This window comes from Capra hircus, chromosome 10, assembly GCF_001704415.2.
Source record: "Capra hircus breed San Clemente chromosome 10, ASM170441v1, whole genome shotgun sequence".
Taxonomy (NCBI): Eukaryota; Metazoa; Chordata; class Mammalia; order Artiodactyla; family Bovidae; genus Capra; species Capra hircus.
The window spans coordinates 75,362,078-75,387,235 of NC_030817.1; the positions used below are offsets into that span (position 1 = coordinate 75,362,078).

At 36.0% G+C, this 25,158-nt stretch overlaps 3 pseudogenes; 1 reads left to right on the top strand and 2 right to left on the bottom strand.

Annotated features, from left to right (window-relative positions):
* LOC102185277 lies at positions 998–13,113 on the bottom strand (annotated as a pseudogene).
* On the top strand, positions 10,566–17,878 carry LOC102185004 (annotated as a pseudogene).
* Positions 18,945–20,559, bottom strand: LOC102184727 (annotated as a pseudogene).

A 25,158-nucleotide genomic window follows, 5' to 3' on the forward strand; every position in this document is an offset into this window, starting at 1 on the left:
TCCCTGAGATTCTCTATTGGAAATGTTACAAACTACACAGGACCATGTCATCTTTAGAAAGTAATATGGAATTGGTAGTATATCTAGATCCATGGATTTCATATAAATGGATGTAAACTTGTATAACATTTTGAGGACGATTTCTGAAGAAAAGTTTTGTTTTGTTTAATGTAGTAATGAATAATTTGCAAACTTTGAGCATAATATAGTTCTTAAAAGCTATTTGAATACTTCAGGGAATTAAAGGATTGCTGATTCCAAAGTTAGTTTTTGACCTACCTGTATGATGAACTGCCTAACCCATTTATGAATAAGAAGGGAAAAGCAAATTCTCCAAAGGTTGTTAATATAGACATCTTTGTGTTTAATATGTATCTTTTAAAGAATTTACATTATCACAAATGACTAAAACATGATATTGAGGGAACAAATCTCTCTCCAGATTATGATTATGATTCAACTTTCTTTCTGAATATGATTAGGAATACTTAATGATTACTTTTATAGATATGACTACAGAAGGTAATAGAATGTTAACTAATTAATAGAATAATTTATCATTTTTAAAGATAAATATAGCAATATAATGCACTAACTTATTAAACTTTAAAGAAGTTCTATGTGAAATGCTCTTCTAAAAGAAATGCATAGAATGACAAAAAATTTCCAGATATGGTGTCAGTGCTGAAGTAACAAAAGAAGAGTAATAATTAATGTTAAAATTCTTATTAATTTAAAGTCATTATTGAGAACAATAAAAATAATACTTATAAAGACTGGCCAAATTTCCCAAACAAAAACTCATTTTGACAATTCTGGAATACTAAAGAATTGACACAAAACTTTCATCAAGATATATACATGATTTCCATATGTGAATTGGGAAGCTCTTCCCTGTCTTAAGTAACAGAATAGGTGTGGCTAATTTAAGGAGCTCACAGAAGACTTTCTGATAATTTGAGATGATGAAATACCAACAGAAATCCACACTCTGTCATCATACTCTCTTAATGGCATTTCTAATCTCTTTATTTCTGAAAGTATAAATGACTGGATTTAGTAGTGGTGTGACAATCACATAAAATATAGCAAGGAACTTGCCCACCCAAGTGGTGCTGAGTGGAAACAGATAGATTAAGATGCAGGCCCAAAGAATAACACGACCACTGTGATGTGGGTAGTACAAGTGGAGAGAGCCTCGGATGCCCTGTCCATCGACTGATGGCAGACAGTAAGCAGAATATAAAAGTAAAAGATCAGCAAAGAATGAAGCAGATGGTGACCAAGTACCCCACTTGGGGTACCCACCAAGTACCCCCATTTATCAACATTTTGAGAATATCAGTGTCCATGCAAGCTAGCTTGATCACCAAATATCACAGAAAAAACTATCCAATTCTCTGGGTCCACAGAAAGGCAATTGTATAATTATAGTAGTTGGCTTATTGAATGCCCAAAGCCAATGATCCATGGTGTCATCACTAGCTGAATGCACATTTGTGTGTTCATGACGCTAGAGTAATGGAGTGGCTTGCAGATGGCCTCATAATGGTTATAGGCCATAGACACAAGCAGCACCATCTCACCACCCCCCCCCCCCACAAAAGAAAAAAGGAACAAAAGCAATCTGACACATGCATGCCTTAAAGGAGATGGTCTTGTCTGCTTTGAGAAAGTTTGAGATCAGTTTAGGAGTAGTTACTGTTGAAAGACATAAGTCAATGAAAAAAAGATTGGCTAACAGGAAGTACATTGAGGAGTAGAGAGAAGGTCAGCAGTAATTAGGAAAACAAAGAAGATACTGCCCAAAACGGTGATTAAATAAAGTGAAGAAAATATCACTAGGAGGAAGGCCTAGAGTTGTCGTGAGTCACACATCTGGGAAAAAATAAATTCAGACACCACAAATTGGTTATTTCTTCCATTTATTCACTTTATTCTAATTTTATCTGAAGAAAAGACATGAAAATATTTTTTCTGAATCAAGAAAATTTCTTATTTATTGGTGATGGAAGCATATCCTTACATAATCACTTTGGAAAAAAAGTTGTGCTTTTCTTATAAAGCTCAATACTCACACATCCTATGGTCCAGCAATTTCAGTCTTATGTGTATGCTCGAGATAAATTCTTACAACTGTACATATGGAGATATTTATAATTATGCATATAAACAGGAAAATGGAATATTATTCAGAATCATAGCATATAAAGTACAACTATATAAAATGACAGATATATAGCTTTTTGAGACACCATAATGAAGAAAAAAGAGGTTAGCATAATTTTTGTAAACAACAATATAAAGATGCTGTATTCTGTAGGAACTTCTATATATAACTATCTATTAAAAATGATATAAGTAACTCCAACTGTAGGAGGCTAAGGATCAGCAAGGGTATGCACACATTATTAGCTATATGATATTATTAACTGTTTAGGTCATATATTAGTCATGTTTTTATAGGTATAGTTTTATCATTGAATAAACAAGCATAAAAATTCAAAATGACCATTGAAAAAGATGTTGAATATACTATGAATCAAGAGTTATGATCAATTCAATGCTGTGGGCCTGAGGTTTAGTCTGGGTTTACCCTCCCTGTTGTCTGTAATGGAAGCTATTGATGATACAGTTTTTGTTTAAGTCCACAGAGTTATCAAATACCAAGGATAAAAATAAAAATAGAATTAGAAAGCTATAGATGTAGGAGGGGCTTTTAATTTTCTCCAGTATGGTGAACAGAAATTTATTGAATATTTTCTTACTGAGAACTGTAATCACTTTTGCACACTTCAGTGAAAAAGAAATAGATTGTAGGTGGTGTATGTTATATCACAGAATAAAAGCGTATGCCTGACTTTTCACCTAATATTAGCTTAATAGGCTGTCGATGTTATTTTAGAAAAATTAGAAATGGCAAAATATTGCTGCTATATAAAACTATATTAATAATACTGTTAAAATAATTACAGACTTGGATTACTGTGATATTGAATGTTTTGCCTTGGAGACGAACAGAGATTATTGTCGTTTTTGAGATTGCATCCAAGTACTGCATTTCAGACTCTCTTGTTGACCATGATGGCTACTCCATTTCTTCTGAGGGATTCCTGCCCGCAGTAGTAGATATAATGGTCATCTGAGTTAAATTCACCCATTATAGGGCCCTGGAATGCAAAAGTAGGAAGTCAAGAAACACCTGGAGTAACAGGCAAATTTGGCCTTGGAATGTGGAATGAAGCAGGGGCAAAGACTAACAGAGTTTTGCCAGGAAAATGCACTGGTCATAGCAAACACCCTCTTCCAACAACACAAGAGAAGACTCTACACATGGACATCACCAGATGGTCAACAACGAAATCAGATTGATTATATTCTTTGCAGCCAAAAATGGAGAAGCTCTATACAGTCAACAAAAACAAGACCAGGAGCTGACTGTGGCTCAGATCATGAACTCCTTATTAACAAATTCAGATTTAAATTGAAGAAAGCAGGGAAAACCACTGGACCATTCAGGTATGGCTGAAATCAAATCCCTTATGATTATACAGTGGAAGGGAGAAATAGATTTAAGGGCCTAGAACTGATAGATAGAGTGCCTGATGAACTATGGAATGAGGTTCGTGACATTGTACAGGAGACAGGGATCAAGATCATCCCCATGGGAAAGAAATGCAAAAAAGCAAAATGGCTGTCTGGGGAGGCCTTACAAATAGCTGTGAAAAGAAGAGAAGTGAAAAGGAAAGGAGAAAAGGAAATATATAAGCATCTGAATGCAGAGTTCGAAAGAATAGCAAGAAGAGATAAGAAAGCCTTCTTCAGTGATCAATGCAAAGAAATAGAGGAAAAGAACAGAATGGGAAAGACTAGATATCTCTTCAAGAAAATTAGAGGTACCAAGGGAACATTTCATGCAAAGATGGGCTCGATAAAGGACAGAAATGGTATGGACCTAACAGAAGCAGAAGATACTAAGAAGAGGTGGCAAGAATACACAGAAGAACTGTACAAAAAAGATCTTCACTTCCTGGATAATCACGATGGTGTGATCACTCATCTAGAGACAAACATCCTGGAATGTGAAGTCAAGTGGGCCTTAGAAAGCATCACTATGAACAAAGCTAGTGGGGGTGATGGAATTCCAGTTGAGCTATTTCAAATCCTAAAAGATGATGCTGTGAAAGTGCTGCACTCAATATGCCAGCAAATTTGGAGAACTCAGCAGTGGCCACAGGACTGGAAAAGGTCAGTTTTCATTCCAATCCCAAAGAAAGGCAATGCCAAAGAATGCTCAGACTACCACACAATTGCACTCATCTCACATGCTAGTAAAGTAATGCTTAAAATTCTCCAAGCCAGGCTTCAGCAATATGTGAATCATGAACTTCCAGACGTTCAAGCTGGTTTTAGAAAAGGCAGAGGAACCAGAGGTCAAATTGCCAACATCCGCTGGATCATGGAAAAAGCAAAAGAGTTCCAGAAAAACATCTATTTCTGCTTTATTGACTATGCCAAAGCCTTTGACTGTATGTATCACAATAAACTGTTGAAAATTCTGAAAGAGATGGGAATATCAGACCACCTGACCTGCCTCTTGAGAAATCTGTATGCAGGTCAGGAAGCAACAGTTAGAACTGGACATGGAACAACAGACTGGTTCCAACTAGGAAAAGGGGTACGTCAAGGCTGTATATTGTCACCCTGCTTATTTAACTTATATGCAGAGTACATTATGAGAAACGCTGGACTGGAAGAAACACAAGCTGGAATCAAGATTGCCAGGAGAAATATCAATAACCTCAGGTATGCGGATGACACCACCCTTATGGCGAAAAGTGAAGAGGAACTAAAAAGCCTCTTGATGAAAGTAAAAGAGGAGAGCGAAAAAGTTGGCTTAAAGCTCAACATTCAGAAAACAAAGATCATGGCATCTGGTCCCATCACGTCATGGGAAATAGATGGGGAAACAGTGGAAACAGTGTCAAACTTCATTATTTTGGGCTCCAAAATCACTGCAGATGGTGACTGCAGCCATGAAATTAAAAGACGCTTACTCCTTGGAAGGAAAGTTATGACCAACCTAGATAGCATATTCAAAAGCAGAGACATTACTTTGCCGACTAAGGTCTGTTTAGTCAAGGCTATGGTTTTTCCTGTGGTCATGTATGGATGTGAGAGTTGGACTGTGAAGAAGGCTGAGTGCCAAAGAATTGATGCTTTTGAACTGTGGTGTTGGAGAAGACTCTTGAGAGTCCCTTGGACTGCAAGGAGATCCAACCAGTCCATCCTAAAGGAGATCAGTCCTGGGTGTTCATTGGAAGGACTGATGCTGACTGAGGCCGAAACCCCAATACTTTGGCCACCTCATGTGAAGAGTTGACTCATTGTAAAAGACTCTGATGCTTGGAGGGATTGGGGGCAGGAGGAAAAGGGGACAACAGAGGATGAGATGGCTGGATGGCATCACTGACTCGATGGACATGAATCTGAGTGAACCCCAGAGTTGGTGATGGACAGGGAGGCCTGGCGTGCTGCCATTCATGGGATCGCAGAGTTGGACACAACTGAGCGACTCAACTGAACTGATAGTTGTAAAACCAAATGAGTTAGAGCAGAATTCACAAAATAATCAAAAGTTAGGAAAATTTAAAATAAGAATTGAAAAAATAATTTCATTTTATTCTTTGAACTGCTAATTTTAGGGCCATGGGAAAACTAAACCTCCCTGTTTCTTTGTATCTCCCTGTCAGTCTCTGAATACCTCTCATATGATAGAAATTTTCACCCACATTGTCTAAAATAATCTTCACAATAACCAAATAAAATAAGTTAAATATTCTTACTAATCTGAGCCTGGCTGTCAGTGCAATCTGTTGGAGTTTCAGAGTGAGAAATAGCATGACTCTAGTGTAATCCCAATATTTTCTGATGCCAGGCCTTCATCTGTGTTGTCATTCTTTCTCTCCTGTTCAGTTCCAAGAGTATAATTCCATTTCCAGGGTAACTATTATTTATTGTAGGCTTTGAGAGATTTCTCTCTATAATCTCTATCATATTCTTACCAGAGTTAAATTAATAACCATCACTTTTCTCAATATTTGGAAATTTCTATTAATTACAGTTACATATCTGTGTCCAAAACACAGTTTTCCTTAACTCAAAGAAAACTGTAGACCCTGATGATTGTGGATCTGTGACTACCTGAATATTGCCTCAAAGAGGGCACTTCTGTAGCTGTAAGACCCTGTAGCAGTTACTCATTTTGATGCTATGGGGAGTCCGAACTTTCAAAATGTACGTTGGAGAAGAAACCCTTGATATTTCTGAAAGCTATGCAAAAATTCCAAACCATTCTAATTAATGTGCATGGAATTATGGCATTAAAAGATTGTCTTAAATATGACAGAGAAAGAGAACCAAGGGATAAATTAAGAAGTTTGCAAAGTGTAGTGTAGAGTGTATCTTCTTACCAGATAGAAACCATGGGGTCACAAAGAGTCGGGCACAAGTGAGCGTACATGTACGCAAAGGCAATATTATCAATATTCTTCAGAATATTGTAAGGGAAGCTTACCTTTTATTTGCATGTATACAATATTATATGATTTAGTCTTAAGGACAAGAATCCAACACTTTAGTGATCTGAGAAGGAAATATGATAACATGTGTCTGTCTGCCCATGGCTGTTACTTTTTTTCATCAGAAGAATACAATTATTCAGATATTGGTGGTTATGGTTTCAGTTTATTTTATATGCAGTTACATACTTACATGTGCGCATGTGCACTCATATATATATATATATACACACACACACACACGTATGGTGGAGTTTTTCCTTTGAGATATAGAGTATGGAAGAATATTTTAAATTCAATTAATTTAAAATAATATTATGCTTAAATATATTTCATTCAATGTAAATGGTTGTTTTAGAGAAATAAAGAGAAATTAGAGACAATTTATTCAACTGCACATTTTTAGTGTTCTTTTTGCACTTTGGGAATGAATGGCAGGGTTTGGAACGCAGGCATGAAAAGAATGAAGCAGAAGAGGGGGATTATTACACTTGACATTAACTATGTAGATAGTGTCAGTGATGTCAATCCACCACTAGTCAACTCGGCTGATGATCAGGCACAGGAGAGTCTTTTGTCTAGACACACTGGAGACAGTGAAAAGTTAGGTGTTTGTCAGAGGATCATGAATTCATGGAAATGAATGAATATGTGAAGCACAGGAGATTTTAGTGTAATGAAATTCTTTATGATAACTGTAATTTCGAATATATTGTCTTAGGCATTTGCTGGGTCTTCTGTGAGGGCCTAAATACAATGGCACTCTAGAAACAATGAGCACATGTTTATTTCTAATTTCATTATCTATAAACAGAGTCAGGGATCTTTGGAAATAGGGCTATTGTTGGAATAGGAAATTAAGATACAAGATAATCTGGGAGCATCTTTTAGTCCTAGAGAATAAGGGAATGCTCAAATATACATAAACTCACAAAATTTGATGCAGCTATACATCAAAGAGGCTTAAGAGCCAAATGAAAATGCTCCCAATAGCAGTATTTGATTATAATCTAGATTGTAAAATAAATATCCATGATTTCATACTAATATAAATGACTGAATAAATTAGTGCATGGGGTAGCAAAGTAATCACTCATGCAGGAGAATTAGAGATAAATTGTGTAGCACGCTACCCTAATGAAGGGGAGCATAGCTACCCATTCCTTAAATGTAGGCTGAGTATAGTGACTTTTCTCAAAATACAGTGTGGATAGTACGGAAAGTAAATCTACAGTGAGGGAACTTGACATTTCAGTTAAATGATCAAGGTCAACATCAGCAGACATAAATCATGGTGATGGTATAGACACTGATGTCAGGTGTCAAAAATGGCAGATCACCTGTGCTGTGTGTCCCCTGAACCCAGAACTTTGGTGTAATCATGAGAAAATGCCAAAGATATCAGCGGGGTGATATCCTTCCTACTTTGCAATTTCTCACAAAATTAAGCAGAATTATCATAAAACTCATCAATTCTGCTCCTAGTCTTTAACCCCAAAGAATTAAAAACAAGTATTAAAATCTTGTACATGAATATCTAGAATTATTCACAATGGGCCAAGGTGTTCATCTAAATGTTCATCTGTTGATGAATGGATTGACAAATGTGGTAATCCATACAAAGGAATACCATTCAGACTCAAATGTGTATCAGATACATATTTCAATATGGATGAAAATAGTTTTGAACTAGGTCGAAGTGATGATCCCACAATATAATGAATGCCTAAATGCCATTGGTTTGTAGCTCTCAAATGGTTGATTTTACATTATATTAATTTATCTTGATAACATAAAATGTAACACTAAAAAGATAAATTAGTAAATATTATTTTCCACTATGAATTAAGGTTTTAGTTATCGACTTTTTTTAGCTTTTTTTTAAAAAACATACTTGGATAATGTGCATGTTTGATGTAAAGAAGAATGCTACCATTCTAACACTAAGTTTTTTGTTCATTTCTTTCTAGGCTGAATGTTATGTAGAAATTAGTCTAAGTTTTTGTAAAATGAGAATAATAGCAGTTTAACAAAAAGAATTTTAGTACAATATGTTGAAATGTAGCTCTTTTAGTAATGTTAAATTTTATAAGAATGGCGATATTTGATCTTCTGTGTGTACACATTGCTTTTCTGAGCAGTATTATAGAGTTATAGATATTAAGTATGTACAGAGTTAGTTAATGAATAAAAAAATCACAGTGCTGAATGCCAAGGTACACAAATTTTTTCCCCTTAACTGAGAAGTCACAGTCTTATTTCTCATCAGGTGAGGAAGAATATGGGATTTCCATCTCACTATTTGTTTAGACATAATCAATGAGATCATATAGGTATTATACTCAGAAAAGTGAAAATCTTAATAGACTTGTGAACTTCTTTTTAATACATCACGGCATTGATCTAAAAAAGAAGCAGCATAGCTAGGGAATGAATTCATAAACTTTGAGATAAGAATATTATATCACTTGAATATTCATTTTGACTAGTATTCTGACCTTTTCCAACATATTTATTTCTGTTTTTAAGATATTATCACGGCCAAAATGGGATTGGTAATTTTATCAATGAGGTAAAAGCAGGGATAGGGTTTCTAGGAATATTGCATGAATATGTTTCCATTAGAATTTGAAATAATTTTTCTAATGAGTGTGTTAATAGGCATTCCTTTTTCACTAGTATTGGTCTAAATGATATTGATCAGTAGGTATTAAAATTTTAGAAGATGCTGAGTTTCCTTGAATATATATCGCTGTCACAGTTTATTAATCATAGCTTCCTTTTATTCGCATTTACTTTTAAAATCAAGCTTCTAATATTTCTTCATCTCTTAATGGCATGGGAATTCAAGGTAGAAATCTCATAATAAACGGCCTAGGGACTCAGGTCACTGCGTTATCAAAGGGCCACCCGAAAGTGTTGTTAGAGCTGGAGAAGTTGTAAGGAGTACTAACCACAGAGATCAAAGAGGGAAACACTTCTTAAGAGGTTCATTTATAGTGAAAATATTGTTTTCTGGGGCCTTTTTTGGGGAGTGAGGTCAGGTAAGTGGGGACAGTATAATTTAAGTGAATAGCTTTTTAAAATCACCAGCTGCTTTCCCTCTATGGGCAAAGTATAGCAACTCTGCTACAACATTTCAAAAATTCTACCCCCTGCCCCCTGCACCTTGCCTTCCACTCTTTCTCATCTCTATTTCTATTTTTCAATTCAGCATGCATTTGTTGAAACTATACAAGTGCTAGCCTTTCCACGGGGAAGTCTGAGTTTTCTCGAGGCTTGAAGCTCTTCATATGCCTGCACTGTATCTTAATTACCAGGGAAATTTTTGGACATGGATTATATTTCACTTAGATCTAGGAAGGACCTTGGGAATTGGTTTTGATGTGAATCATCTTTGACCAGTCATTTTTTTCATGGCAATTTCTGGAATGAAAATTGCTTTTTAATTTCACTGGCATCAGTTTTCAATGAGAATAATATAAAAACCAGTGTATTTACCAAGAAACTATTATCAGTTTTCAAGGTATATGCACATGTGTGCCCACAGCCATCCAGCCCCTTGTCTCTCTCTTCCAAATTCACACGATTTCATATGGTCAGAATCTCTGACTAAGACATAGTCCCTGCTCTCAAGAAGCTCATACCCTTTGCAGAGGAGACAGAGAAACTAGTCAATTGTAAATTATACTGTCATGAAAAAGTTATCATGAGAACCTCACACGTAAGATGTGATAGCAGGGTGGAAGAATATCTCATGCAGACTGGGGGGTATCACTGTGGAATAGCTGACAGAAATTTTAGAACAAGATGTAATCGGCCAAGGGGAAAATGTAGGGAAAACTATAGGGCAGAACGAAAGTATGAGTAACCCTCATATCAATGAAAGAACAATTGTCCTAGTAGTTCAAGAGATTAGTGAGGTGGAGTCGTGAGATCAGAGGCTGGGAAAATGCATTGTAGATTGTTGCATTATGTGCCCTGCTGAGACATTGTGAAGAGAGAAGTTACTGAGAGTTTGTAATTGGTGAGCAGGCAAAAAAGACTCAGGAACCACTCCTAAGGTATGCTGTTCTGACTGCTTCCTTTTTAATTGTTATGCTACTCCTTCTTGCCTGCTTCTATTCTCTCCTTTTTCTTTTCGCTACTGTCCCTGTCTCTTCTGTCTGCTCTCTTTTCTTTTCTTTTCATCAGAGTCTCTTTCCTTACTAGTATCAATCAGCTAGATGATAGATATATTTTATAGCCCCTAGCAGTAGACTGCCACAAAGAGAAGATCTTTTTCTTGGCCATGGATTTCTTATGGACAACACTTTCTGTTAGGGAGCTATTGTGATTTTCTATGAGTAAACAGTTGTTGACACACTTGTAAAACTTTATTTCAGATTTTAAATGCTTGATTAAGTGGTACTACCATCACTACAATCTGAATTTGAAGGGTTGTACATCTGGGACTCTTATTCTGTATTTTCACAATAAATTTCATTTTTAAGTCAAAAGCCAGTACCAGGTTGTTTTGAAACATTTGAATAATACTGAAATGTAGGACTTAGGAGATGAAAGCCGCATGTAGCCTATTTTGAGGATTCACTGTTGGTAATATTTGGTGTGCAGTTTTGGAACTTTTTTTCAAGTACAAACATTAGTTTCATAAAAGAATTCTGTTTTTGCCATTAGAGGCTCTTGCTTTAATCCAGTATTTGGATGGTTGTTTAGTTGTTTCCAGTTATTTAAATATGTATGAAAAACTGCCATCAGCATTTTACCAATTTAAGACATAGTACTGATCATCATGTAACAATTTTTTCAGGAATTAATACTTGACTATGAATATACATACCCAAATATCTTACTCTAATACTTTTGACTGCACATCTAGTTGATGATCAGAGAAGGCAATGGCAATCCACTCCAGTACTCTTGCCTGGAAAATCCCATGGACAGAGGAGCCTGGTGGGCTGCAGTCCATGGGGTCGCTAAGAGTAGGACACGACTGAGCGACTTCACTTTCACTTTTCACTTTCATGCACTGGAGAAGGAAATGGCAACCCACTCCAGCGTTCTTGCCTGGAGAATCCCAGGGACAGGGGAGCCTGGTGGGCTGCCGTCTACGCGGTCGCACAGAGTCGGACACGACTGAAGCAATTTAGCAGCAGCAGCAACTACATGATGATAACCTTATGATTACTCATGAGAACAGTACCTGAATTTTCATGCACCATTAAATTTAACTCCATTTCTGAATTGCTATGATGTCTCATGTATGACAGTGTTTTGCTTTCTGCGACTGGCTTATTTCACTTTCTCCATGTTTAATCACAAGTTGCTCTTGTGCTTGTTGGAAATGGCAGGAAATTTTTGTTTTTTTAATTTAAATATTATGTTGGTGTTTGTGTGTTGTGTGTGTGTATCACATTTGCTTTATCCGTTCATTGATAATTAAAGAGAAAAACAGGAAAAAATAATCACCTAATTTTCTTACTATCAATAAAAAATTTTAATTACTACTTAAAAAAACTGACCTTTTATTGGTCTTTGAAACAGCTTTAAATATTTTTTTACATATGGAAACAAAGTGAATATACATTGTTTTGTATACCAGATAATGTATATTTTCAAATCTACATATTACATGATCAAAGCCTTTAGATAGAGATTTGATTATAGCTCCTTTGAAATGTCACACCCACTGCAGTTAACTCTGATGATTATCCCATTCATTCTCTCTTGCTCAGTCCAATTCTATTTTTTTCTGATATTGGCTACAAAATCCTCCAGTCACTGCCCCTGTATCAGGGCTTCCTGGCACCACCCCTGCAGTGTTTCCTTTTGTCTACAAGACCTGCTGCACAACCATTACCCTCACAATGTCTTTCCTCACTGGCCTGGCTGCCTGCATGTCTCTTCTTGGCTATAACAATTTCAAAGGGCTCCAACCAGCTTATGCTGCTTTCTCACGAGGCAGTGAGAGTTGTGTCCATGGGAGAGCCCAGGCGTGGTGGTGTGGCGTGCCAAGAGAGGAGTGACAAGAGAGCGTGGGTGTTAGCGGTGTGGGGCCTGGAGGAAAGCTTAGTGGGGGCAGTGCAAGTGGGGGACTCCTGGTATTCAATTCAAATGTGGAATAAGCATCAGTAATTTGGTTTGTTTCAAGACACAATAGTTTAATATTACATCTAAAAAAATAGCATGTATATTAGGTTGAACTCTATAAAATTGATATTTGATCTAATATGAACTGACTGAAAGAATAGTCTCTTATGACTCAAACTAATAAATGCATATAAGCCTGGAGAGGAACAACTTAGTGATAAGAATTAAAGATATACATTTTCTATTTTCTTCTTAGACATGCAAGTTTTAAAAATGGGTTTCCTGTATATCTTTCTTGTGAACGTCTCAGTTTTTAAATGTCTGTTATTCATATATTTCATAGCAATGAATTTTATTCCTATATATGAGTAATAATACTCTCCCAAGATGAAAGAACTATGAATATTTAATTCATATTCAATTAACTATGAATATACTCCATTGCGGAGAAGGCAGTGGCACCCCACTCCAGTACTCTTGCCTGGAGAATCCCATGGACGGAGGAGCCTGGTAGGCTGCAGTCCATGGGGTCGCTAAGAGTCGGACACGACTGAGCAACTTTCACTTTTCACTTTCATGCATTGGAGAAGGAAATGGCAACCCACACCAATGTTCTTGCCTGGAGAATCCCAGGAATGGGGGAGCCTGGTGGGCTGCATGTCTATGGGGTTTCAGAGAGTCGGACACAACTGAAGTGACTTAGCAGCAGCAGCAGCATGCTCCATTGCAGACATTTATGTTATTTGTAAATTTTCTTTTTATATTTTTTTATCATTGATGCCTCTTGTAGCTTAATTGTTAGTTTATCTAGTTTTAATATACTAAAAATTTTTTCTTTTTTATTGAAGTATAGTTGATTAACCATTTTGTATATTTTAGGTATACAGCAAAGTGATTCATTCATATATATATATATATACACACATATATATTCTTTGGAAGATTCTTTTCCATTAGAAATTATTGCAAGATATTAAATATAGTTGTCTTTGCTATGGAACAGTTATTGCTGCTTATCTATTTTTTATATAGTAGTGTGTATATGTTTCTACTTAGTCATAAATAGTGAAAATTTTGAAGTTTAGGTATCTATTTCTAAAGTACCTTCTAAACAAATCAAATTTTTTTTATCTTTATCAGTGTATGAATGTGACTTTTTCCTCATAGTCTCATGCATGATTTCATCAATTTTTTAAACCTTTGAAATTTGTTAATTCAGAATAGCACCCAACACAATCTTATTTACATTTCTTTGAATAACTAGTGACAGTTTTACTTTTCATATGACTATCAGCTATTAGGACTTCTTCTGTGTCAGTCGTCTTATGTTTTTCTCATTGTAAATTTCGTATACCACGCTTTCTATCTTTATCTATCCGAAGGAACTGATTTCATCATAGAAATATTAGTCATCTGTCTGATATTTTATAACTTGTTTTTCAGTGTGTTTTTAATTGTTATTTTATAGTGCTTATATATCTATATAAGATATCTATGTAGCTATGTATGCAAACTTTGTACATATACCTATATCTAAGTATAGTAAGAACTGAATATTATGGATAGTGCCAACTATTTTTCCTCTCTCATTTGTTAACTAGATATTCTTAGAATGAATTTTAGATGTTAAATATTTGTTAAAATATTATTTTTCTTTCTTTTGGTTTGTTACCCTTTTTGATGTTTAAATATCATTTTGAAACTCTCGAGTTTATCATCAGAGGCAATAATCTATGTATTTACAAATTTACCTGTTGTGCCAACACCATTGATTGAATAATTCACCCTGTCCACATTGGTGTTATAGGATTCTTCAATAGTCTCTTGAGGTTACTCGTTTATTCTGGCCCTCTCCTTCCATTCTTTACATTGAGATTTTTATAACTCTCTGAAAACAGAAATATGATCCGCTGAATATCCCCCAAGATTTCCTACTGCTCTTAGGGTAAAAGGGAAAATTCTTATCATGGATACAAGATTTCATCCTATTTGACTTATTTCTCCAGGCTGATTTTAGTCATTCATATTCCTGTCCCCCTGGCCTGTGTCTCAGGGCCTTTGCACATGGCATTTCCAAAGTCTGGACTACTCTACTTACTTTCAGTGATAACTCATATTTTACAGAGCCTAACTAATCATGATGGTGATATGTCACATTATCATAGCCCTCTGATATTTCCTTCAAATTAGTTGTCAGAGATGTATCTGTATTTAAAGTTATTTAATGTTGATCTACCTGTATCTACCCATCCAGATCGAACCTTTAAAACTTCAAAAGTCAGAATTTCTGTTTCACCTCAGAACTTGACATTGGACTTAGGTATAATAGATACTCATTAGGATATGAGTTATACTCATTAGTTGCGTTACTTAAAGAAATAAATTAATTCAGGATATTTTCATAACATATTAATGGCTGTTAGTGAAGATGTTTTGTCTTCATAAAACTGAATTTGATAAAAGCTTAAATCTGTTTCTTTAAATATTGACATTTGATAAGTTTTTTGGTTATTTTGTTTCTGGATTTTAGGTATCATCAGAAAAAGCCAATGTATGAAAGAAATGACTCTTCGGTGTCTGAATTTGTTTTCCTGGGACTTTCTACCTCTAGACCAGTGCAGCATTTCCTCCTTGCCTTCTCTACAGTGTTTTATGTAACAATTGTTCTAGGGAATCTCCTTGTTGTGTTTGCAGTGACCTTTGACCCTCATCTACATTCCCCCATGTACTTCCTTTTAGCCAACCTCTCATTCATTGATTTGTGTCTTTCTACCTTAACAGTGCCTAAGATGATCTCTGACCTGCACTCTGGGCACAAAACCATATCCTTCCAGGGGTGTGTCACCCAGATATTTGTCCTTCACACCCTGGGTGGGTCTGAGATGGTGCTGCTCACTGCCATGGCCTTAGACCGCTATGTGGCCATATGGAAGCCCCTGCACTACCTGACCATCATGAGCCCTCGGGTGTGCCTTTTGCTTCTGTGTGGTGCCTGGGCTACTGGCCTCATTCACTCAGTGGTCCAGTTAGCTTTTGTGGTCCATTTGCCTTTCTGTGGTCCTAATGAAATCGACAGCTTTTACTGCGACCTTCCTTGGTTTATCAAACTTGCCTGCACAGATTCCTACAGAATGGAATTCATGGTCACTGCCAACAGTGGGTTCACATCCATGGGCAGTTTCTTCTTGTCGATCATCTCCTGTGTTTTCATTCTGGTCACCGTATGGAGACGCTCCTCATGTGGTTTGCGCGAGGCCCTCTCTGCTCTGCCGGCGCATCACTGTGGTGGTCTTGTTCCTTGGACCCTGCATCTTTGTTTACATGTGGCCATTTCCCACGGTGCCAGTGGACAAGTTTCTTGCCATTTTAGACTTTCTGGTTACACCCATCCTGAATCCTGCCATTTACACGCTGAGAAACAAGGACATGAAGATGGCTATGAGGAGACTGTGTAGTCAGTTCTTGAGCTGGAAGATCTCTTAAGTAACTCATGGGAGCACAGTTTATTTCAAACAACTTCATGAAATACAAGTGGTTAAATAAATATGCAAATTTAGGGCTGTTTTTTCCTGAAGTTACCATTTTATAATATTTAGACTAGACCATTGGTTATGTTGTTACATTGAATTTATCAAGTTAACTCTGTAGATAAAGATATGTCAGCCAAATTAAAGCCCCAATAAGTATTTGGACAGTTTTGAAAAAGCAATGTGTAGAGACTAGTGTCTACTGAAAGTATGGCCTTATGCATCAGACTGCCTATATTCAATTAATCAACTGAATTTTATTAATTCAATGAATTAATGGAGAACTAATAGATGCAAATTTTCAGAAAATTATGAAATATCTAACTCTAAAATTTAAATGCTGGATATGAATAATTAAATTTATCATTCTTTCTGAAAGACAAAAATATGTGTCTGGGAGTATTTATGACCTGGGGACAAAAACAGTGTGTGAGAAGTGGAGTGGAGAGAAAACGGATCAGATGCTGTAATAGAGACTGACAGATACTGGGGAGGAAAACAGAAGGAGAACCTCATAGACAGTGTGTTTTATGAGTTTGAAAATATGCTTCCCTTGCTTGTTTCATTTCAAATGGACTCAAATCATCTCCAGTTGACTTAGGACAGGGAAATTTATGTATATGTCAGTATTTCACAATTTTTGAAACTGTGACTTAATCCATCAATGAATATTCCTCAAACATCAAAATGTGTTGATATGACTATAGCCTGGATGGTATTATTATTATCCAACAACTACTCTATCCAATTTTTTTGCTGACTGTTTTCTCCAGTAACTCATATAACTCTACTGTGTCTCAATACATGAGTCTTAAATATGTGTTAGTGTGTATGATCTGTGTAAATTACAAAACCTATTTAATTTATAGCTTGCTTTGACAACTAGAAGACTGAGCCAGGTTCATTGTGAAGCTATGAAAGGACCCTATGTCCTGAGTATTTGTGATCCACACTTCTTTCAGGATTATGTAATCAGTTTGTATTTCATATTTTTCCTCTTCACAATTATTTTGTTGTTTTGATTTATATTTTTAGTGGATTCTTTTTAGGTACATTAAATTAGAAAGTACAATATAAAGCCAGAACTCTGATTGAGGAATTTGCCTTACTTTTGAAAGTAGCAGAATGGAAAAGACTAAAGTTCTAAGCTCAAAAGTTCTGAAAGGCAATACTGAACCACCTGAACTCTGTCAGACTGAGGAGGAAAAGATCTATTAGAATCATAATCCAAATGTGGAAGGGATATATCCAAGGAACAGGAGCAAACCTGAAATGTACCAAAATTATAAAAATTACACTGCAGAATCAAATAGGGTAGTATTTGATCGGATTGAAGTGATCACGCCTTAACATTTTATGGCTCAGAGAGGAAGGAGTAGATCATTTCTGAAGGAATTTATTGTATCAGCACTACATGATCTTTTATATACAATGTGTAAAATAGTAAAACATAATTGTGGAATATTCAAGAAGCAGGGATATGTGATTGATAATTAGTGGGAAATGAGTTAAGTGAAGCAGACCACATAAGACACAATTTGTGAAATCAGAAGAGAGCATAAAATAATTGATATAGTTAAAAGACATTAAGAATTTGAAAAACTGAAAATAATTACACAGAGGAACAGAATATCTGAGAAAGAACCAAGTGATTTTAGAAACGAAAAGGAAATATGCAATATTATGAATTTAAGAAGACAAAAACAGATTGGACACAGCAGAAGAAAAAAATCAGTAGATTCAAGACAAGTTAATAGATATTATCCAAAGTAAGTACAAATATATAAAAAAATAAAAATAGAATTCATGTGCATATATACATACACATATGAAAATAGCAATTATTTTACTTAAGGGTTTATTCCTGAGATTCTCTATTGGAAACTTACAAAAACAAAGGATCATGTCATCTTTAGAAAGGAATATGAAATTGGTAGTATATCTAGATCCATAGATTTCATATAAATTGATGTAAACTTGTATAACATTTTGAGAAAGATTTCTGAAGAAAAGTTTTGTTTAATGTAGTGATAAATTAATCACAAGCTCTGAACATAATCTTGTTCTTACAGGCTATTTGAACACTTCAGTGAATTAAGTGGATAGTTTATTCCAAAGCTACATTTTTTGGCCTAACACATTTATTACTAGGAAGGAAAAAAGAAAAATCTCCAAAGGTTGTTGATATAGCCATCTTTGTATTTAATGGGCTTCCCTGATAGCACAGGTGGTAAAGAATCTGCCTGCAATGTGGAAGACCTGGGATCAATCCCTGGTTTGGGAAGATCACCTGGAGAAGGGAAAGGCTAAGCCACTCCAGTATTCTGACCTGGAGAATTCCACGAACTGTATAGTCCATTCCAGTAGTCATGTATGGATGTGAGAGTTGGACTGTGAAGAAGGCTGAGCACCGAAGAATTAATGCTTTTGAACTGTGGTGTTGGAAAAGACTCTTGAGAGTCCCTTGGATTGCAAGGAGATCCAACCAGTCCATTCTGAAGGATATCAGCCCTGGGATTTCTTTGGAAGGAATGATGGTAAAGCTGAAACTCCAGTACTTTGGCCACCTCATGCGAAGAGTTGACTCATTGGAAAAGACTCTGATGCTGGGAGGGATTCAGGGCAGGAAGAGAAGGGGATGACAGAGGATGAGATGGCTGGATGGCATCACTGACTCGATGGACATGAATCTGAGTGAACTCCGGGAGCTGGTGATAGACAGGGAGGCCTGGCGTGCTGTGATTCATGGGGTCGCAAAGAGTCAGACACGACTGAGTGACTGAACTGAACTGAACTGAAGTGAATTTCACTTCACTTCACTTCAATTGTATTTAAGATAAATCTTTTAAAGATATTACACTGTTTCACAAATGACTAAAACATGATGTTAAGAGAAAAAAACTCTCCTAATTAGGATTATGATTCAATTTCCTTTCTGAATAGGATCAGAAATATTTAATGATTACTTATATATATATATGTTTATAGAAGATAATAGAATGTTGTCTAATTGATAGACTAATTTATCATTTTATAAAGATAAATATAGCGACATAATGCACTAACTTATTAAAGAAAACTTTAGAGAAGGCCTATGTGAAATGCTCTGTTAAGAAATGCATAGAATAATAGAAAATTTCCTGACATGGTGGTCACTGTTGAAGTAATAGTAAGAATCATAATAATTAACATTAAAATTCTTACTAATTTCAAGTCATTCTTGAGAACAATCAAAATCATACTTATAAAAACTGGCCACGTTTCCCAAACAGGAACTCATTTTTGCAATTCAAGAATACTGAAGAATTGATACAAAACTTTCTTCAAGAGATATACATGATTTCTATATGTGAATTGGGGAACTCTTCCCAGTCTTAAGTAACAGGATAGGTGTGGATAATTTAGGGTGCTCACGGAAGACATTCTGATAATTTGAGATGATGAAATACCAACAGAAATCCACAGTTTGTCATCATAGCCACTTAATGGCATTCCCCATTTCTTTGTTTCTTAAAGTATAAATGGCTGGATTTAGTAGTGGTGTGATGATCACATAAACTACAGCAAGGAACTTACCTACCCAAATGGTGCTGAGTGGAAAAAGAGAGATGAAGATACAAGGCCAAAGAATAACATGACCACTGTGGGCAGTACAAGTGGAGAGAGCCTTGGATGCCCTGCCCCTGGATTGATGGCAGACAGTAAGCAGAATATAAAAGTAAGAGATCAGCAGTAGAATGAAGCAGATGGTGGCCAGTACCCTGCTGTCAGCATGAATCAACATTTCTAAAACATAAGTGTCCAAGGAAGCTAGCTGGATCACCAATGGAATATCACAGAAAATACTATCCAATTCTCTGGGTCCACAGAAAGGCAATTATATAATTATAGTTAGTTGGCTTACTGAGTGTACAAAGCCAGTGATCCATGATGTCATCACTAGCTGAATGCACATTTGTGTGTTCAGGATGCTAGAGTAATGGAGTGGCTTGCAGATGGCCACATAAAGGTCATAGGCCATAGACACAAGCAGCACCACTTCATCCCCTCAAAAAAATGTCCAAAAAAAATCTGACACATGCATGCTCTAAGGGAGTGGTCTTGTTTGCCTTGGGAAAATCTGAGGTCAGTTTAGGAGTGTTTACTGATGAAAGGCATGTTAATGAATCAAAGATTAATATGACGTATTTAGGGGAGTAGAGATAAAGGTCAGCAATAATTACCAGCACAATGAAGATGTTGCCTAATATGGGGATTAAATATAGTGAGTAAAATATCACTAGGAGGAAGGCCTGGAGCTCCCATAAATCACACAGACCAAGAAAATTAAATCGGGACACTACAGACTGGTTCAGTTCAGTTCAGTTCAGTCGCTCAGTCGTGTCCAACTCTTTGAGACCCCATGACTGGTTACTTCTTCCATTTAGTTCAATTTATTCTAATTTAATCTGAAGAAAAGACATAAAAATATATTTTCTGAATTAAGCAGGTTTCTTACTTATTGCTGATGGAAACATTTACTTACATAGTCACCTTGGAAAAAAATTGTCCTTTTCATGTAAAGCTCAAAACTGATACATCCTATGGTCCAGCAATTTCAGTCTCATTTGCATTCTTGAGATTGATTCTTACAACTGTATATATGGAAATATTTATAATTATACATATAAACAGGACAGTGGAATATTATTCAGAAATATAACATATAAAATATAACTATATAAAATGACAAAGATGTATCTTTTTGAGGCATAATAATGAAGAAAAAAGAGGTTATCATAATTTTTATAAAGTGAACAGCAATAGAAAATAATGTATTTTGTAGGGACTTCTATGTATAAACTATGTATTTAAAATGATGTAAGTAACTCCAGCATGGGGGGTAAGGATCAGGATAAGTATGCACAGATTATCAGCTGTATGATATTATGAGCTATTTAGGTCTTATACTAGTCATGTTTTTATAGTTATAGTTTTGTTTGTAAATAAACAAGCAAAAAAATTCAAAATAAACATTGAGAAATTTGTGAATGTACTATGAATCAAGAATTATGATCACTTCAGTGCTGTGGTTCTGAGGTTTTACATGAATATAATCTCCCTGTTGTCTGTAACTGAAGCTTTTGATGATACTGGTTTGGTTTAAATCCATTGATTTATCAGGTACCAAGGATGAAAATGAAAATTGGAAAGTAATAGATGTAGGAGGGACTTTCAAGTTTTTCCAGTGTGGTAAACAGGAATTTATCGAATATTTTCTTACTATGATCTGTGATCACTTTTGAGCACTTCAGTGAGAAAGAAATAGATTGCAGGTGGTGAATGATTTATCAAAGAATAAAAGGTTATGCCTTTTCACCTAATAGTAGCTTAATAGGTTGTAAATATTATTTTAGGTAAATTGCAAAGTATTACTGTGAAGATAATTATATAAAAACTATATTAATAATTCTGTTAAAGTTAATTATATGAAATAGGTAGGTAATTTTCAACTCTACCCTAAGTAGGAGAAGTGAGACTAAAGATTCTAAGAGCATAGTTGAAAATCAAATGAGTAGAGCAGAACTAATACACAAAAAATCAAATGTTAGGACAATTAAAAATAAGAATAAATGGGACGATTTATTTTCTTCTTCGAGTTGCTAATTTCAGGTCATGGGAAAACTAAACCTTTCTCTTTCTTTGTCACTCTCTTTCTGAATACCTCCCATATGCTAGAAAATTTCACCCATATTGTCTAAAGTAATCTTCACAATAACCAAATAAAATAAATGAAATATTTGTTACTATTCTGAATTTGACTCCCAGTGTAACCTGTTAGTGGAAAAGGCAATGGCACCCTACTCCAGTACTCTTGCCTGGAAAATCCCATGGATGGAGGAGCCTAGTAGGGTGCAGTCCATGGGGTCGCTAGGAGTTGGACATGACTGAGTGACTTCCCTTTCACTTTCCACTTTCATGCATTGGAGAAGGAAATGGCAACCCACTCCAGTGTTCTTGCCTGGAGAATCCCAGGGATGGGGGAGCTTGGTGGGCTGCCGTCTAGGGGGTCACACTGAGTCGAACACAACTGACGTGACTTAGCAGTAACCTGTTAGGGTCTCAGAGCTGGGAAATAGCATGACTGGAGTGCAGTCCCGATACTCTCTGATGTCAGCCCTTCATCTGTGCTGTCATTCTGTGCTTCCTGTTCAGTTCCAAGAGCATAATTCCATTTTCAGGGTAACTATTGACTATTGTAGGCTTTGAAAGATTTCTCTCCATAAGCTCTATTAAGTTCCTTCCTGAGTTAAATTAGTTATTATCACTTTTCTCAATATTTGGAAATTTCTGTTAATTACAGTTACATATCTGTGCCTAGAACACAGTTTTCCTCAAGTCAAGAAAACTGCAGGCCCTGATGACTATGGGTCTGTGAGGACCTGAATATTACCTCAAAGAGGGCATCTACACAGCTCTGAGACTGTGTACTCACTTTGATTATGTAGAGAGTCCAGAAGGTCCACCAATACCTTGGAGAAGAAATTCTTGATGTTTCTGAAAGTTATGCAACAATTCCAAATCTTTCTAATTAGTGTTCATGGAAATATGGCATTAAAACATTGTCTTCAATATAAGGAAGGGAACTAAAGGAGAAGTTAAAAAATTTAGAGTGCAGAGTGTATTTCCTTACCAGAGAGACACCATATTTGACCACATTTCTTCCCAAGAATAAAACATTGTCCATATTCTAAATAGACTCTGAAATAGAACCATATTGCATCAAAACAAAGAATCCACTTCCCGCTGTGACCAGCATTCATGGGGGAGTGTGAGGCATATATTTAGTATAGAGAGAGGCCTCTGGAGTAGGAAATTTTTCAAGCTACTCATGTGATGTTCGTCTGAGACCACTTCATTCTGGTCTCTCTGAATTAAGAATATCATCTGGAAAGTGTGCCTTTTATCAAGATCAGAGTGAGAACTGGTGAGGACAATAATAAAAGTTCTAATGGTAGAGTTAAGCATAGAAAAAAATAAATAAAACATTTCTTTGATTAACTTTTTAAAAAAGAAAAACATTATCCCAGAACTAAGTTGCTATCTCTAGGCCCAGATGACTTGGGTGAGTGGACATGGGATGGTGAGCAGAGGGAGATGACTCGTCAGTTGTGCTCAGTTGCTCCCTCAGTACTGTACACCAAGTATGCCCACTGTAGAGCAGTCAGTCTTAAACTGCTTGTTTTATGGGGTTTTAATGAAGAATAGAGAGACATTTTAAAGTGTCAAAAGTTTCTTTGATTATTTGAGCAATGATCATGATTGAAAAATGAGTACAAGGCAATATTGGGGCTTCCCAAGTGGCTCAGCAGTAAAGAATCTCCTGCCAATGCAGGAGATGCAAGAGGTATGCGTATGATCCATGGCTGGAGAAGATTCCCTGGTATAAGAAATGACAACCAACTCTAGTATTCTTGCAGGCATAATCTTCTGGATAGAGGAACCTGGGAAGCTATGGTCCATGGGGTCACAAAGAGTTGGATACCGCTGAGAACTCTCATACCCAAAGGGCAATATTAACAATATTATTCAAAATAACAAAATAGTAAGGGAAGTTTACCTCTTATTTTCATTTATACAATATTATATGATTTAATCTTATGGACAAGAATCCAACACTTTAGTGTTCTGAGAAGGAAATATGATAGTGTGTCTCTGCCCATTGCTGTTAATTTTTTTTATCAGAAAAATAAAATTGTTCACATATTGGTGGTTATGGTTTCAGTTTGTTTTCTATGCAGTTACATACTAACATGTGCACTTTTAAATATATGGAAGAATCTTTTTCTTTGAAAAATATACAGTGTTGAAGGATATTTTAAATTCCAGTTACTCTAAAATAATATACTTAAATATATTTCATTTGATGTATTTTTTAGAGAGAAATTAAGAGAAAATTTATGTAACTACACATTTTTAGTGTTCTTTTCACATTTTGGGAATGAATGGTTAGGGTTTGGAAAGCAGACATGAAAAGAATGAAGCAGAAGAGTGGGATTATTACACTTGGCATTAACTATGTAGATGGTGTCAGTGATGTCAATCCACCACTGGTCAGTTTTGCTGATGATCAGGCATAGGAGAGTCCTCTGTCTTCACACACAGTTTAGAAACATCTGTACATTAAACTTTAGCTGACTGTGTTTAGGAATGGAAACCAGAGTTAACCCTTTAAACCATTTATTTAGGTTCCATTGTATGAATATCTCAAATACTGGGAATACAAACATTTAATGATGATAGCTACATTAAAATAACCTTGAATATGGGGTTGGGAGGAAAAGCAAATGGTGACCCATTCCAGTATTCTTGCCTGGAGAATCCCAGGGACAGGGGAGCCTGGCGGGCTGCTGTCTATGGGGTCGCACAGAGTTGGACATGACTGAAGCGACTTAGCAGCAGCAGCATGGAGTTGGCAGAGGGCAGAGTCAAATACCTTTATCTCAGCTCCACATCAGCTCATCAAGAATGGGTGGCTAAAATGCAGCACGTCTACAGGATGACTTTCTGTTCATTTTCTTCCCTTCTCATTGTTAGAGAGCTTTTGCTAAACAGACATTTCACCCTATTCTCAGTGATTGGGGACTCTGGACAGGTTCCCAGGGTTTATCTAAACTTTATGGTTACTTCCTCTCTATCTAGCATATCTATTCATGTGTTTTAGGGAGTAAATGAATCTTGTGTTTCAGCTCCACCATGTTAGGAGACACAATTGGAGGAGGTGGACATTCTATTCCATTAATCAAGGTGTTGATATTGTTATTCTTATACTCCTGTGACTTCTAGGACATGGGGCTTTTAAAGAAATCAAAGGGGACAACCAATGAAAGAGTAATCTAAAGAAACCTCTAGCCTGATTAAAACAACTTTAAATAAGGACAAAGATTTGGAAGATAGTTTGGTAGAGCTTTACAAAACTA